Source organism: Oryzias latipes, chromosome 5 (assembly GCF_002234675.1).
Source record: "Oryzias latipes chromosome 5, ASM223467v1".
In the NCBI taxonomy this organism is placed as follows: Eukaryota; Metazoa; Chordata; class Actinopteri; order Beloniformes; family Adrianichthyidae; genus Oryzias; species Oryzias latipes.
In genome coordinates, this window is record NC_019863.2 from 21,827,868 (window position 1) to 21,844,100 (window position 16,233).

The window sequence follows — 16,233 nt, forward strand, 5'->3', positions numbered from 1 at the left end:
AAAAAAACAGACTGATACCACTAAAACAAACATTACTGTGTTGCTACCTGTTAACCTTTTCGATAACACTTAAAAAAAAACACAGTCCAGCACCGCTATACGTTAGCCATGTTAGCTACATTATCCGCATTAGCGTATTCGCAATACTTGCAACTCTCTACCTTGTTTGTAGCATAAAAAAAGCAGTCTGATGCCACTATAACAAACATAACTGTGACTACGCTAACTCCTAACTTTGTTACTAACACGTAAAAACACAGTTCGACGCTGCTACATGTTAGCCATGTTAGCTAATAGCTAATACTTGTCACTCAAAACCTTATTCGCAAAATCCAAAAAAAACAGAACTTGTCAGTAGAAAGTAAACAATGAAGGAAAGAGAATCGTCCGTTTTTGGGTTCTTTCCATCCATGCGTGTTCGATAGTCGAGAGTGGTAAAACAAACAAGGATTCAACCGGTTTAAAAATACACGGAGTTTATTTCCCTGACAATAGTTCTAAAGCACAGATTAAAACATTAATGCAGATATATCTGGATTCTCAAGTAAAGATCTACTGACGCACAAGTTACATGCGAATTACTCGTAGATTTTCCTAAGAACAATGGAAAACTTTAAAACCAGTCTTTTTAAGATGTGTTTGAATCTCCGCCTTCCGGAAAGATCATGGTCGCTGGTCCTCCGCCCCTGGTCCCTCTGATTCGTCAGCTGATAGCCCGCTTGCTTCCTCTGGCCAATAGCTGAAGGTTGCAAAGTCCAGATCCGCTCCGCCTTTCCAGGGGTAGGGGCCATTCACCGGCGCACACAATCCATGATCAAAAGGAGTCCTCCTCTGGTCCAAAGTAAATCATACCAGCCAAACGAATACTCCATCGCCGGCACGAGATCAGAGGTCAGCTTCATCCTCCACATGAGAACACGAACCTGAACACTTTCCCAAGGATAAGGTGTTCAACCCAGATAGTAGAAATGTAGTCCCTGACATATTTATCACGTCTCTGGAAACTCCTAGATTTTGCACAAAGAAGTCCTAGTTGCTGCTGCAACTACAAAGCACAAGTGAAGGTCACTGGAAAATAAGTCCTGATGAGTTCAAAATGAGTTCACTTCACACTAAAGATAAAGCTATAACATAATGAAGAATAAGATATTAAAACATACATTTTCTACATTTCCCTCTCTTGATCACACAAAGTGTGATCACCTAAAAGACTTAACACTACAACACTCAAAAACAACAAAACATTACAAACCTAACCTAACCTGACAGCTGTGGTCTGAAGCCCGCACAATCTGGAACACAAAATATTTCAAAGGAGTTAGGCGTTCATGCATGAACGTGCAAGTGAAAACTGTCGGAGCATCAGTTAAACATTCAGTGTTCAGTCTGACAGGAAAAGTCTTGCGACGGCTCCGTGCTCCTGCAGCAACCACCCCTAAGGATGCTCATGCTCACAAGATCGACCTAACCCCTTGGCACACTGTCATTACTAAAAGTTACATAGTACAAAAACTAAAGTAGTAAATAAGGTAAATAAAACAAATTCAAAGTCTAATTCAGTCTAATTCAAATACAAATAGTAAAAAAAAAACATAACCGTAAAAAAGATAACAGTTCCTGTAAAGCAAAAGAACACCTGGAATTAAGGGGGAGGAAAGCGAGACATGTTAAGGCAGAACAAAATCACACAGATGACTAAAAGAAAAACAGAATTGTTAAACATAACAGCAAGCGTAATACAGGAAATTACTTCCATCTCCTCCATGGGGTCCCATTGGAGGGGCTGTGATACATTGTTCTACCTAAATAAGAATAGCAATACGTAAAATGCAACAAAATCCAAAAGGTCCTTCAGGGCCTCGAACACTCGCGTCCTTCTGTATGTCCCACAAGCGCTGACCAGCTTGGACCAGGCATCCTATGAACTTCTCAATAAACCTGGTAATTAGAGATCTGATACAGAAGATACAACAGAACAGCGTGAAAGAGCTTGGAGTGTCCACACATACGTACCTTCTCCCCAAGATGAATCTGCTGTGGATCTAAATATTGATTAGCGTTAGGGTCAGGAACTCTAAAATAAAAAGCAATAACCAAAAACCATATCAGAAAAACAAAACACAAGACAGAATGAGCTACGAATCATGTTACGCCTGCGCAGGGGAGAGCAGCAAATGTGATTGAAAAAGTCCATCAATGTTTCTCTTCTGAAAGGTCTGCTCCTCCTCGCGCTGTCATTATGAACACAAGTGGGGAAGAAACAAATTCAAGACAAAAAGAAAAGTTCATTAGAGACAGTCGTATAACTGCCTTATCAACCCAGGACAGTGTCGTAAAACTTCCTCATCCTTGCTGAGGATGAGTGAACCAGAGGAACACACAAACAAAGCTGTAGAAAAAGTGAAAAAGGTCAATCTGGGTTACCATTTAAACATCCCTTCTAAACAAATACATTCAAATGATAATAATAAAACAATTTGACGATGATAATAAAACAATTTCCTTAAGACTCCCTAATGTCCATCTCCCTCTCTTGGAGTGGAAACATTGCAGAGTCAAACAGAGATAAGGCACAAACACAAAACCAGATAATATTGAAAGGAAAAATATAAATTGAATAAAAATTGAACATAAAATAGGAGAACAACAAACAGTTCAGTGCACCGTTTAGATTAACAGGCATCCTTGTCCACGGTCCTGTGAAAAGCAAGATCACAAGGTGAAGAAATGAAACCACTTATTGTCGTTGCCTTGCAGCCGTGAGGTCTGTCACCCTTGTCGTTTAGCATTGACCTCAAGGAGCAGTAGGTTCCACAAAACAAAGAAGAAAATGTCTTCCATAACCACAAAGACTCAAGAAAACCATAATTTCTCTTACTGTCTCTGGACATTTATGCTGCAAAACAAACTTTCTATGCTCCATAGACATCGAAGATCCTGCGCTGGAAACAGTTGTACCTAAAAATGGGACTTCCCTTCTGCAACGTTGCAAATTCCTGTTAGACACTTCAAAACCCAAATCAAACAACGTCAAAAGAAGATCTTTCATTACTTGCAGGCAGATTTCAGCAGTCGGTGCCGTTAGCAGGAGCTAATCAACCTTACATCAAAAACACAACCCTCTAATAGCATAATATCCTGTCGGAGAAACTTTAAACAGTGATTGAAAATGCCAGGAGAATATTTAAATCCTTGTGGCAAGCTGTGTACTGCAAACGGATACCTTTATACTGAAATGCGAATAGATGTCTGCTATTTCATGTAATGGAATGCAAAAGAAAGCACTTGCTAAAGCAATAGCAGTGAACCACACACAAACCACACACATTGTGGGGTTAAAGTTGAAAGCATGCGATGTGGATCAGGCACAGGGAGGACTGGAGCAATGGTTACATCATCAACAGCCCTTAAATCATGTGCCATGCGATAAGTTTTATTACCTACTTGTAAAACCGGTCTCAAAGGAGTAAACTGTGAAAAATATGAATGCTCAATTACACCAGAGTTCCACAAACCAATCAGAATTTCCTTCATCTGCATCCTTCACTCAGCTGCACTGAGGTCTAAAAACATTTGCTCCTGCAGTTACCTGAATCTCCACCGGGGAAGCGGTGGAGAATGAACAAACATCAAATGAACCTCTTGACCATGAAGCATCAGAGAGCGTTTTTAATCTTCATGATCTGTCTTCTATCTGCTGCGATGACTGACGATGTAGAAATGCTCCAGAACTGAGGAGGTAGTACTTGAAGACAAAGTTATCCTGTACATATTTATTGAGGGAGAGAAGTGAACACCTGAAAATCCCAGTTTAGACAGATGTTTGTTTACATCCCTCTCAGTCATGGGTCTGAGTTGCCGAACTTCATGACCAGGGGAGTGCTAATTCTATGTGCGATACAGGTGTGACTAACTTCCGGTATCATGGCAAATGTGAGTGTGTGAATAAAAAATAAACTATACACCCTCTTGACCAATTTATATGTCAGTGTAGTTTAAATACCACGTATGGCCATCTACCTGATGAAATGCTTCTTGGTACAGTTGATCATCCTCTTTGTCATAATAGAATGTGCAGTTCAGGTCATCGGAGGCGGAAAAATAATGCTTCTAGGACAGGACTCATGGCATCCAAACCCGAAATACATGGACACACCTGGCGTTTCAGGGCCCTCTGGATCCAGCAGGTGTCAGCAGTAAGGGTTGTCTGTAGGTTGTGGCATGGCATCCAGTCTGAAAGAATACTGGCTCCTGTTTTGACAAAAATGTTCCATCCCAACAGATTCATAGGCGTGTGTGGTGAATGCACAAATGAATGTTCCACCATCTGGTCAAAAGTCAGTTGGATGGTCTTTTGCCGGGTTTGAGGAGTCAGATGTTCATTTGGCAGAGCTGATTGATTGTCCACTAGACTCATCATGAGTTACCTCTGAGCTTGAAAGGGACCATGGCTCCTGCATCACCAAGTGGTATTGTCCGACTTGCCACCTGTGGTCCTCGCCACAGTGGAGGAGCTTGGAGCGGTCGTGGGTGCTGTTCGTGTCCTCTGCTCCTGGTCTGTGCATTCTGCTGTTGGGTACCTTGTTGTGGGCAGTCGTTGCCATATGTCCTGAGCGCCACAGATGCCATTTCCAGCTGCTGCTGGGGGGTCCCTGGGTGGCCCACGCCTTCCAGGAGGGGATACCCGTCCTCCTGTCCTGGCCTCCGATACCTGAACATTGCTACGGGTCCTGAGGGTATTTAAACTCATCATGTTATTTGCTTTTTTTTTTTTTTTAAACAACTTCATTATCCCGTGTGGATTTTTCCTGCAGTATAAATAACTGTTTTTCAGTTGTTCAACTCCTCCCTTTGCCCTTTTTCTGCAAATGTGCTCTGTAGTGATGAATCAGATGCATTTTAAATCGACTCTTATCACCTCGCAGACGCTCCGATGCATTCTCCATGCATGCAGTCATGGCTTCATTTGATTAGCAGAGCTGACCTGAGGGTCAGACACTCCTAACACGGCTCCTTCCTGTGAAGCCAGAGTACTGAGAAATGCTCCTTTTGTCACTCACCCAATGAAGCAGAGGGGGTTCGCTGTGTAAAGATTTATGAGGTCTCAGGACTGCTCTGCTCTGTGCCTTTCCTGCAACATTAAAGCTATGTGCTGCTTGGAAAAAACATGTTGTTAAAGCAGATTTGTTACTGTCATGCTTTCTTTTCACCATCACCAACACTGTGGATAAAGTCAGTTAATCAATGATGAAAATCAGCAAAGGAAAAAATCCCTAAACTTTTCTCTGAACTATATGACGGATGAGGAGCAAAATCTTCGAAAAATACATTGTCTTAGATGCATTCTGGTGCATACTGGCAGCTAATCATTCACTTTTAATCCAGAAAAAAAAAGACAAATTGTTTTGACTTACCATTAAGGACTTGCTGTCCTACAAAAAGAATTTGGAGAAGTGCTAAAAGCAACAAAATTCCACAATTTAAGCTTTTCCTTATTTAACTAAAAACACAATTCACACTCTAAACCACAACAGGTTCGTTAAAACACAGACAATCAATACGCAGACAATAACTTTTAACCGTTTTCTCAAAACCACACCAAAAGACATAACACAACAAATTAGGCACCTTACAGATAAACAAAATAAACCATTTCACTGAAATGAATCATTTATCACTAGCATTAACATTCATGTTTTCCCTTCTTCTGTTCTACTAGAACCAGCACCTTTCCTTACCATACCTTTCTGTGTCCACAGACCCTCTATCACTTCCTATGCCGTTCATTTCTACTTTAATTCACTGCTTTGTCCTTTCCCCATTCTGTACAACATCCACTTACACTGTCTTCAAACTATAATTACATCAAAACATGGGATCTGCTTCAACTTTCATCTTTAAACACCAATAAATCCTTTAACACCAACACTAAGTAATCTGAGAAATATCAAAACATATAAACATATAAAATAAATTAAACATTGCAAACATTCTTTTAAAGGGAGTCCGGATCTAAACCAACAAATACTTACAATTAGTGTCAATAACATTACTTTTTAGCAAAACTTAACTAAATCATGGTAATTAGGAATTACAAAATAAAGTAGAGACATTTATTCAAAATAAGAAAACCGAAATAATTGCAAAATCATTTTACACAAAATATATTGGATCGATATTACCTTACTGTGTTTTAGAAAGATTTGCCCAACTTTAGGCAAATTCCAGAGAAAGTTAGGCTACGTTCGAACAGAGGCAGAACAGAGACTGTTGCTGCAGGCTGCAGCTGCAGTCAAGCTGCTGTTGTGGCTGAAACTTCCATCGGAAGCGCTGCTCATAGGCGCCTTTCTACTTAAAAATCTTTTTCGTCGAACTAAGACCACTGAAATTTGTTTTTATCGACGTCTTACAACCGAGGTCATGACCACTCTCAATAATTACGGTATCAGTCGTTATTTTACCACAAATTAGATCGCAAACTTTTAAGCTTTGTTCCATGAAAGTTTAGCGCAGGTTGAACATTTCGGTCTCCATGGACGCCGTCACGCCGACCACATGGTACAAACAAAGCCAATCAGAGCTGTCGACGCATTCGAAAGAAACTAAAACGTCCCGTTATTGGCTAATTCGAAACAAGATGGCCACGTCCATAGAGAAAACATTTCACACAGAAACATGGAAAATAAAGCCAAAATTCGCTACTTTCAAACAGTTTTTCATCCCATACTTTCCAAAATCTCATGCATACATTTCATTCATAAGCAGTCACGTCTCCAAAATCTCATACATTCAGTCCGTTCATCAGCGATCACGTCTGTATTGTCATCAGTCAGTCGTCAAGTCATGTTGTCGTTTTTGTCCTGACAAAATGCACAATTTTCCTCATCTTCTGTCAAATTCAGCGCTCATGTTTATTTTGAATCCTTCTTTGGTTTCTCTCCGCGTATAAAAAAATAATTTGTAGAGGCCGAAGCCTCCTTGGTGTTTCCGAAAATCCTAGACGCGCAAAATTAGTTCCTATAATAACTCTGTTTTTCGTAAGGGATTTCTTAACAGGTTGAACAGACACAAACCTAGTCAATTTGCTGCTTTCCAAATATCACAAGCTCCCAATTTGCCAACGTTCAATGTTTACAGGCCGAACAGACGAAAAACCTGCATAATTTATAAATGTCCAATTTTTCAAAATTTACTGCTGTCCAAAGTGTATATTTTGCCACCGTTCAATTCGCTGTTCTAGGGAGGGTGAACCCAACACTTATTTACTGGGGTGCGCTCGCCCGTTCGTTCGTATAGGGTACACTGTGCCACCCATACAATCGACTTCTCCTTTAATTTGAGATCATCAATACGCAGACTTTACAAAAGGCTCTGCTCACCATGATTATGAATGAGGCCTCTGAAGAAGTCGACCGCATGGCAGGAAGCATCCCCAGACTTTCCGTCGAAAGTCTCAGAAATCTCGTAATAAGCCACTATGATGTGGTCCAACCGGTCTGGTCCGCGTTTCCTATTCACCCCCGACTTCACGTCTCGAGGTCACCAAATTGAAGGAAAGAGAATCGTCCGTTTTTGGGTTCTTTCCATCCATGCGTGTTCGATAGTCGAGAGTGGTAAAACAAACAAGGATTCAACCGGTTTAAAAATACACGGAGTTTATTTCCCTGACAATAGTTCTAAAGCACAGATTAAAACATTAATGCAGATATATCTGGATTCTCAAGTAAAGATCTACTGACGCACAAGTTACATGCGAATTACTCGTAGATTTTCCTAAGAACAATGGAAAACTTTAAAACCAGTCTTTTTAAGATGTGTTTGAATCTCCGCCTTCCGGAAAGATCATGGTCGCTGGTCCTCCGCCCCTGGTCCCTCTGATTCGTCAGCTGATAGCCCGCTTGCTTCCTCTGGCCAATAGCTGAAGGTTGCAAAGTCCAGATCCGCTCCGCCTTTCCAGGGGTAGGGGCCATTCACCGGCGCACACAATCCATGATCAAAAGGAGTCCTCCTCTGGTCCAAAGTAAATCATACCAGCCAAACGAATACTCCATCGCCGGCACGAGATCAGAGGTCAGCTTCATCCTCCACATGAGAACACGAACCTGAACACTTTCCCAAGGATAAGGTGTTCAACCCAGATAGTAGAAATGTAGTCCCTGACATATTTATCACGTCTCTGGAAACTCCTAGATTTTGCACAAAGAAGTCCTAGTTGCTGCTGCAACTACAAAGCACAAGTGAAGGTCACTGGAAAATAAGTCCTGATGAGTTCAAAATGAGTTCACTTCACACTAAAGATAAAGCTATAACATAATGAAGAATAAGATATTAAAACATACATTTTCTACAACAACATGGTCCAATACATTACATGTCAGTCGTGTTAACATATTTATAATATCTGTAACTTCCAACCGTGTTTGCAACACGTAAAACCAGACAGATACCACTAAAACAAACTTTACTATGACTATGCTACCTTCTAACTTTGTTAGTAAAAAAACACAAAACAAAGCACAGTCCGACAGCTAATAGCTAATACCTGTAACTCCCAACATTGTAAACATTAGAAAAATAGAGTCATGCCACTGAAACACATGTTAGTGTTACTACCTAATGTCCCAAGCTTGTCTGTAACCCGAATAAAAAACACAGTCCGACACTGCTGCATGTGAGCTGTGTTATCGTACTCACAATAACACCTTTCCAAACATTTGACCATGTATGAAGTCGCTTTGACATCAGTTAGCACAACTACAATTAATCCATATATAAGGCGCTTCAGACCACAAGGCGCAAGCTGTCATTTTTTGAAAAAATAGAGGCTTTTAAGTGCGCCTCATCATGTGGAAAATAGGGTACTTTTTTTTTACAGCATATTACTAAATTGAGTTACTGGTCCTGTAGTTCTGACATCTTGGATACTGGCCGGCAGATGTGACGGGGCACCGACTTGGGCAACTGCAGAAAGCAGAAACGGTGAAGACTATGTAACTTCAGTTTTTCAAGCTTTTTTAGCTTTTATCCACACCTGATATCAGGTTCCAGAGAGCAGCCATGCAATTCTAAACAAATTTACTCCGCTAGCAGGCCTCAAACAGCCTTCTCGGTCCTCCTCGCTGCAGTACTTGATTTTCAGTAAACGCTTTTAGGGATTACCGATACAGAGGAGCAGAAGACCTCTTGAAAAAACTGATGGAGTGCAGCTGAAGAGAGATATTTCATTTAGATTTAGACACTCTAATGGTAGAGCACTGGCTGTTTAATGATGCGGAATAAGCTAATCATAGGTTTCGGTGTGTGAAGCACACACCCCGTGCCCCTCAGCCTTCCACTCTGGCGGTCAAGCTCTTGCGAAGATGGGTTGACGACGAATTAAGAAACCAGGGGGTGGAGGACATTTGAGGACAGCGTTTCCTTCAGCTGTGGAATGTTTTCATGCGTGTTCCTGTTTGGAGAGGCAGCTCACGGCTCCCAGAAGTTGGCAGGAAACCACATGCTCCTTACACTGGGGCTGATAAGAAGGGGGGAGGACAAGAAGCAAAAGCAAAAATGGTGGGAGGCAGGGCGGGGTGGGGGCTTTAGCGAACCCTTCAGGAAGGTAGATTATCCCACAAATTGCTGGCAGAGCATCGGCCTTTCTTTACAAGCTGGTGAGTGTGGAAAGAAAGAAAAAAAGAAAAAGGCAGCAGCGGAGAGCCTCGACGAAACCAGCGGAGCCTCCACAAAGAACAGAGGAACAAAAGACCCACAAGCTGAGAATGTGCAGCGGCGCAGGCACGGCCCGATATGGAACTTTGTTAGCCGCCGCACACCAAGCTGCAAAAAAAAGAGCGGGACGGTCACGCCACATTATATGCCTGTTGATTGAAAATCTGACATCTCCAACATCATTTCGCATTAGAAACTTGCATCGCAAGACAACCCACAACAGTGAGACAAACTTTAAAAGCATAACAATTATGCAAAGTGGCTCAATTAGAAATAATACGCCCAATAAACCAGTCCATGTTCCTACTGCAGCTGCTTGTTTAAATAATTTCAATTAATTTATGAGCAGCTTGTTAATTTCCCATGTGGACCCTAAACCCCTGAACCTATAACAGCACACTGCAGTGTTTCACAGCTAATTCGTTGGTTTATATTTCTTTATGTTTCATTAATGGTCCACGCATTGTAGATTGAGGGAAGATAATAAAGGTGTAATTATCTGTGCCATAAAAACAACAACATTTAAATCAGTTTCTTTCAGGTTGTTTAGTATCAAGGATCTTACTGAAGGGAGTGCAGCCAAGCTAGTTTATTGGTAGCAAGAAGAAAATGGAGCACGACTGCAGATTTGTTTGACAGACTTTATCGTTTTAACTCTGAAGTGAGGAATCGTGATGTGCATTTAGCTTTATAGGGCCTATATCATGCTTTCCTTAAGCCTTTCAGAGTAAACTATGTCCATAGATATGATAATACATTACCTCTGGCACACTAAAGAATGATTTTTTTTCATTTAAATATTAGTTGTTTTCACAGCTTATTTTCCAGCCTATTTTATGACATCAACCTAGAGCCGGCCTCGGCAGCGTGTCTGCATTTTCACCCAACAAAAAACAAACATCCAAACTTTTTCATGTATGGATGTGGAAAAGAAAATGCAGATCACTGCTGGCTTCGTGGAGAAAGTGTGTGTGTGTGTGTTGGCAGTGCAGACTCTACCTGGAAGGGGCTGTTCTTCCCTTTGTGACATCACAATGTGAGGACCCGGTCGTTTTTGCGGATTGGAAGGGGCTGGTGATCAGAGTGCAGGTTTTCAAAGGAATACTCAGAAATGCGTGAACAGATCAAAATACTGCTTTGGAGTTGTTTTTATTGTGATGAATGAGCATTATTATAAACTTAAAAGCTCCAAAAACAGATTTGGCATGATATTGGCCATATAAGCTTTTCTCGACTGATTTTAGCTCTACCACTAGAGTAGCCAAATCCAAATTGCTTCCCTACCCCTTCAGCTTCTCCCTATCCCGAAAGATGTGGAAAAAATAATATCTCCAAATTCAGACGTTACTACCTTGAGTCGCCAGTCATCTACGTTGGCGCGTAGCTACAGGCGCTCAGAAAATATGTGACATCGGTTTAATAATTTTTAAAGGTAATGCAAAAACAAAAACTCAATACGTACATTTAAATGTTAACATATGTGCTTCAGTGCACACCCACGCAAAGAAACGTGTTTCTTCTCCGCGCCCCAGTGCCTAAGTCGTTACCGCTCCTCCTTAAAAAAAACAATTTTGAACACCATTAGAGGTTCAAATACCCCTATAACCTTGACCAATAGGATAAAGCCATGTGTCCCTGCAACACACTGGCGACATGTCCAAGACATTCTTGCCTTCGCGCACGAGTTGCCAGAATAGGCTCAAGCAGCCCTGTGACCCCAAAATGAGACAAAAGGTGGAAAATAAATGAATGAAAGGGTTAAGCCAGCTTTGATACAAATCAGATATGTAGATGGCATTCTGAATACAGACCAGGCGCAAGGTTCTGGACTTGATCTGGACCAAATTAAGTGGTCTCTGTCCAGACCAGCAGACTGAATACACTTAGTTTCTTTAGCAAAATGACATGTTATGTAAAGCAAAGACTGATAAGAAAAATTAGAAAAGGTTTGTACACTTTCACAGCAGAGCTTAGCTCCAATGTTGGCATTCCTTTGACTAGCATAGCTCTTCAACTCTTTATGCAATTTACATGATTTTAGGAAATTTTGAATTGGAGAAAAGCAGCCTTAGGCTGATATGCAACACTTTCCAGTAGAGTAGTGTTCATGCAATCAACATAAATTGGCCAGTTCTGCTGTGGAGAAAAGCGTTTGTTTAACCCTTGTGCTATCCTTGGCACTTTAACATTGGGAGTTGGGTCATCTAGACCCACTAGACAGTGCGCTGAACCTTTTTTCCTCAATGATTTGTGATCTTCACTGGTGTCCATGGATTACATGAAATCTTTCCACCTTTATCCACCTTTGTCATGGTAGGGATAACACATCATTGTAAGGGTGGGGTTTTAGGATTAGCACAAGGGTTACAGTCGTAAAGCCAAACTCCACGTCCGGTTGAAGAGTTACGGTACTTCAAAGAGCAAGTGTGTTTTTAGGTGTCGTTGGGAACATCTTTGGTGTGAAAAGGTCGATCAGAAAGTCACAGATTTTATGCTAAGAAGTGCTATGGTGTTGAACATGATGCCATGCAGAGTCAGCTCTCGCTGTTTTAGCTTGTTTAGTTTAGTATTGTTTTGTTTTTTATCGCTGGCCTGCTCTTTTTATGTCGGTGTTGCTTTCACAGTCCAGCCTTTTTTCTACATCAAACTTTATTAAACATGTGGTGATTCCAGTGTGTGCACAGACGTACAATCTGAGAATTGTAAATCCCCACCTCTTGAAGTTTTCAGCAGACTGGCTGCTGTTTATGTTCTTCTGTGACTAAATCCAGCTGTTCGGGGGCCACACAATGCGCTAAGAGGCGCAGTCAATTTGGCAGATTAGCTTATTGACAGATGGGGAGCCATCCATCCTGCAATCAATATGTTTTATTTTGGTCCCCTGAAATGTTTACCCACACATCTGAGCGTAGAGTGCCCCAGCGATTTCAAACGATATCGCCGTCCCTTCCCTCCGCCTCCCTCCGCTTGAGTTTTCCCGTTCCTGTTAGCAATGACTTTGGCCGCCGGAGCAGAAGCTTGCAGCAGAAGTGCAACGGGATATGCCTCCCAAATGCTGCAGCCAAATCAAACAATGAGACAAGACATCCATCACCGTCCTGTAGGGTGGAGGAAGTGACCTTGATGCAGTCTTCACACTCAATTTCAGACACCCTTGGGCTCAATTATGGGGAGATTTAAGCAGCAAGAACATGGTTGGCCTTCGCATTTGATTCTCACAAAGCACGATAAACGCTGCCTGGGGTGGGGGTGTTTGGGGGGTGTGGGGGGCTGAGGGTGAATCAGCAGGTGATGAAAGCGGCTCAAAATGATGATGGAGTAACTGGACTCCGGGAGATGGTAGAAGGAGATGCTTGTGAAAAAGGGAAGAGGATAGATTGCTTTTCAAGGACTTTGTGCCCCCTCCGTCTCCCCCAGGAAGAGGAGCTCGCCCTGAAAAACCCAACAGTAATTCAGGGAGAGCAGACACAATATGAGGGTAATTTTCAAAGAAAGACAGGAAAAAGATCTCAACATTGATCCATCCAGCGAAAGAGCCGCCGCTCTGAGTCGGCTCCCACCCTTCCCCCCGGCTGAGGAGGAGGCGGTGGTGGCGGTGGTGGCGGCGGCGGTGCAGGGAACGCAGATGAGTGCTTCCAAATGTAAACATGCTTTCACACCACACGGGAATCTGGAGCTGCACTTGTATCCTTTTGACAGCACAAACAAAAACAACAAAGAGCAAAGCAAACACCTGCTGGGTTTTGATGAGCCGTCATTTGTACAATCCCTTTCCCTCTTTGGTTCTTCTCGTGAAGGGGAAAGTGTTCTTCAGCGGTTTTCCGCCAGTCAGGAGGACCTGAGCCGCCTGCCCGCCCGCCTTGGCTCCCCCGGGAGTTCATTTGAGAAGCACCACCTGCAGCTTTGAGTGGCATCATTAACAAAGGTCGGATGTGCTCGCTGCGCAATTATACACACATGAATTTCTCATTGACTTGTTAATACACCTGATTTCCTTGCCCTTTGCTGTCTGCTGGGAGAGATTTAGACAGGACTGCTCCATGTTTGATTTAATTAAGAGGCTGCTGATAACACCTTACACATGAGTTAAGACGGCATGTAAACACAACCGCCATTAATGAGCCATGAAGTAAGACAAATTAGTGTGCAATGTGTGCGAATATTCCTCTGCTGTTTCTCCTTGATACCTTGCAGTCTTGCTCCAAGGTAGATAATCTGCAGGACCTTTGAAATTAAATGATTGATTGATTGATTGATTGATACTGTATTTATCCCACAATGGGGAAATTCTTCTCCGCACTTTGACCCATCCCCTGGGGGGAGCAGTGAGCTGCAGACTAGCTCGGGGCGCTTGGGGGCGACAGCTGGCTAGGGAGAGCGGGGATCGATCCGCCAATCCTTCGGTTGTTGGACGACCTGCTCTACCTCCTGAGCTAATCTGCCGCCCACAGCACCAGTCAATTCTTGGAGATTTGGTCAACCATTGAAATCATATTTCAAGATTTTGTGGTATAATTGGCATAAGAGCTTTTTTATTTATTTATATATTTTTTTATTTCATCCAATTGTCAACGGTATACCCCAGGGCTCACATCTGGGGTCTCTGTTAAAGACCCACTCCGATCGTTTTTTTAATCTATTTTAAAGCATTCCCAGTTGTATTTTAATTATATATTTTTTTGCGGTTGGTTGGTCTTTAACTACATTAACATCAATTGTGTTGGGGTAAATTTTTCCCCCCCGTATATAATAGTTTCCAGATATGGAAAAAAAATTTCTCTTGGTTACAAAACTTGAATATGAACATAAATAAAAGGCTAAATAAATCAGAAAAAATATATAGATTTGAAAGGATAAACAAACAACAACCAACCCATTTTGTTGACATAAATGTTATTGACGAACAAATTCTTTTTGATACTTTTATGCTTTTCAAACTAAAAATGGGTCTGTGCTGACCCTCACAAAACAGAAAGGTTAAGATGATTTAACTGTAATTTTAGTTTAAATTGTAATTTGTTTTTCCGTTGTTGTTTTGTGCAGTGTTTGAATTGTGTGTACAAGTTGTGCAATACAAACGAACCTACTTTCCACACATTTCTTTACACAACACACAGTAAGTGTCTTATCACCTGGAGGTAACGAGGGCACTTCCAGATAATTTTATCTTCCTAATGGCCCCTCATACTGTATGAAGTATTTGCAGTCATAACATTGTGAGAGGCCTGTCATGAGGAGAAATGCACTGTTAGGAGTCAAGCAGCTGTGTAAGATCTGACTTTTCACAGCCTGCTGCTTCGTCATGTACGCGGAGGTTGCAGTTTGTCCTTGTCTAGTGAAGCGAGTGTTTGCACAGATTAAACAGGCCTGAGGCGGGCTCCGTGTGCCGCGCCATCCACTGCAATGTAGCACATGAAGCGGCCCTTGGAGGATTGCAGTGCTAACATAGGCTGGCTTATGTTGCTGAGATGTAATCACAAAGGGGAACCCGTGTCTGTTATCACCGCAAAGCCCGTCTGGAGCATGGGATTGATCTGAAGATAATAGAAAATTATCACAGGGTAGAAACATTTTAACAAGCCCTCAAAAAAAAAAAAAAACAACAGAAAAATAATGAAATTGTGTGAAAGCAGTTTTGTGATACAAGATTGGATGTCGGTATCTTGACATAAAAAAGAAGCAAAGTTTTGTCATTTCTATTAAGACACAAGAAGACAAAGGGATGGCCACAAATACAAATCTGTAAATACAATGCAATGGAAAGATGTCATAAGAACAAGTGTAAAAATGGAAAATACAAGGAGTTTTTCCTTTGTTATAAGTGGGAAAAAAACATTAGAGCTAGAAGTTGTCTTGGCATTATTTTTAAAAATAAATCCTAATGTCCTGCCCACTTAGGAAAAAATAAAATCTATAGATTAGCTATAAAAACTGATATATGGATATTTTTTTCTGTTATTACATATATTGTCTTAAAATAACCATGACTCAAAAGAAGAGTTTTAGAACTTTAAAGTAGGTACATTTTCCCCCAAACATATCCTATTTCAAGCACTGCAACAGTCCCACGATAATTGTTTCTAGACCCCAATCATCATAAAGTAAGACTACAATTACATATTTTATGATACATTTGTCTTAAAATTATATGTTCACCGTTAAACTCCTGTTGTACTGTTGTTAACTGTATTTGTATTGTGTTATGAGGCAAATCAAACGTTCCTGTTTCCCCAAATCAAGCCAATCGGTTTCTTGAAACCATTTCAAATTAAGACTTCTGCTATAAAATATTTTGTAAAGTTAAAAATGGTTGTTTCAATAGAAATACAGTATTGCTTGGAATAAGATGTTTTCTAGATCAAATAACTCACTAAGACACTCAAAAGTCATTGTCTTAACCCTTGTGCTATCCTATGACTCCACCCTTACATTGACGTGTTATCCCTACCATGAAAAAGGTGGATAAAGGTAAAGAGGATTTCCATGGACACCAGTGAAGATCACAAATAAGGTTCAGCGCAA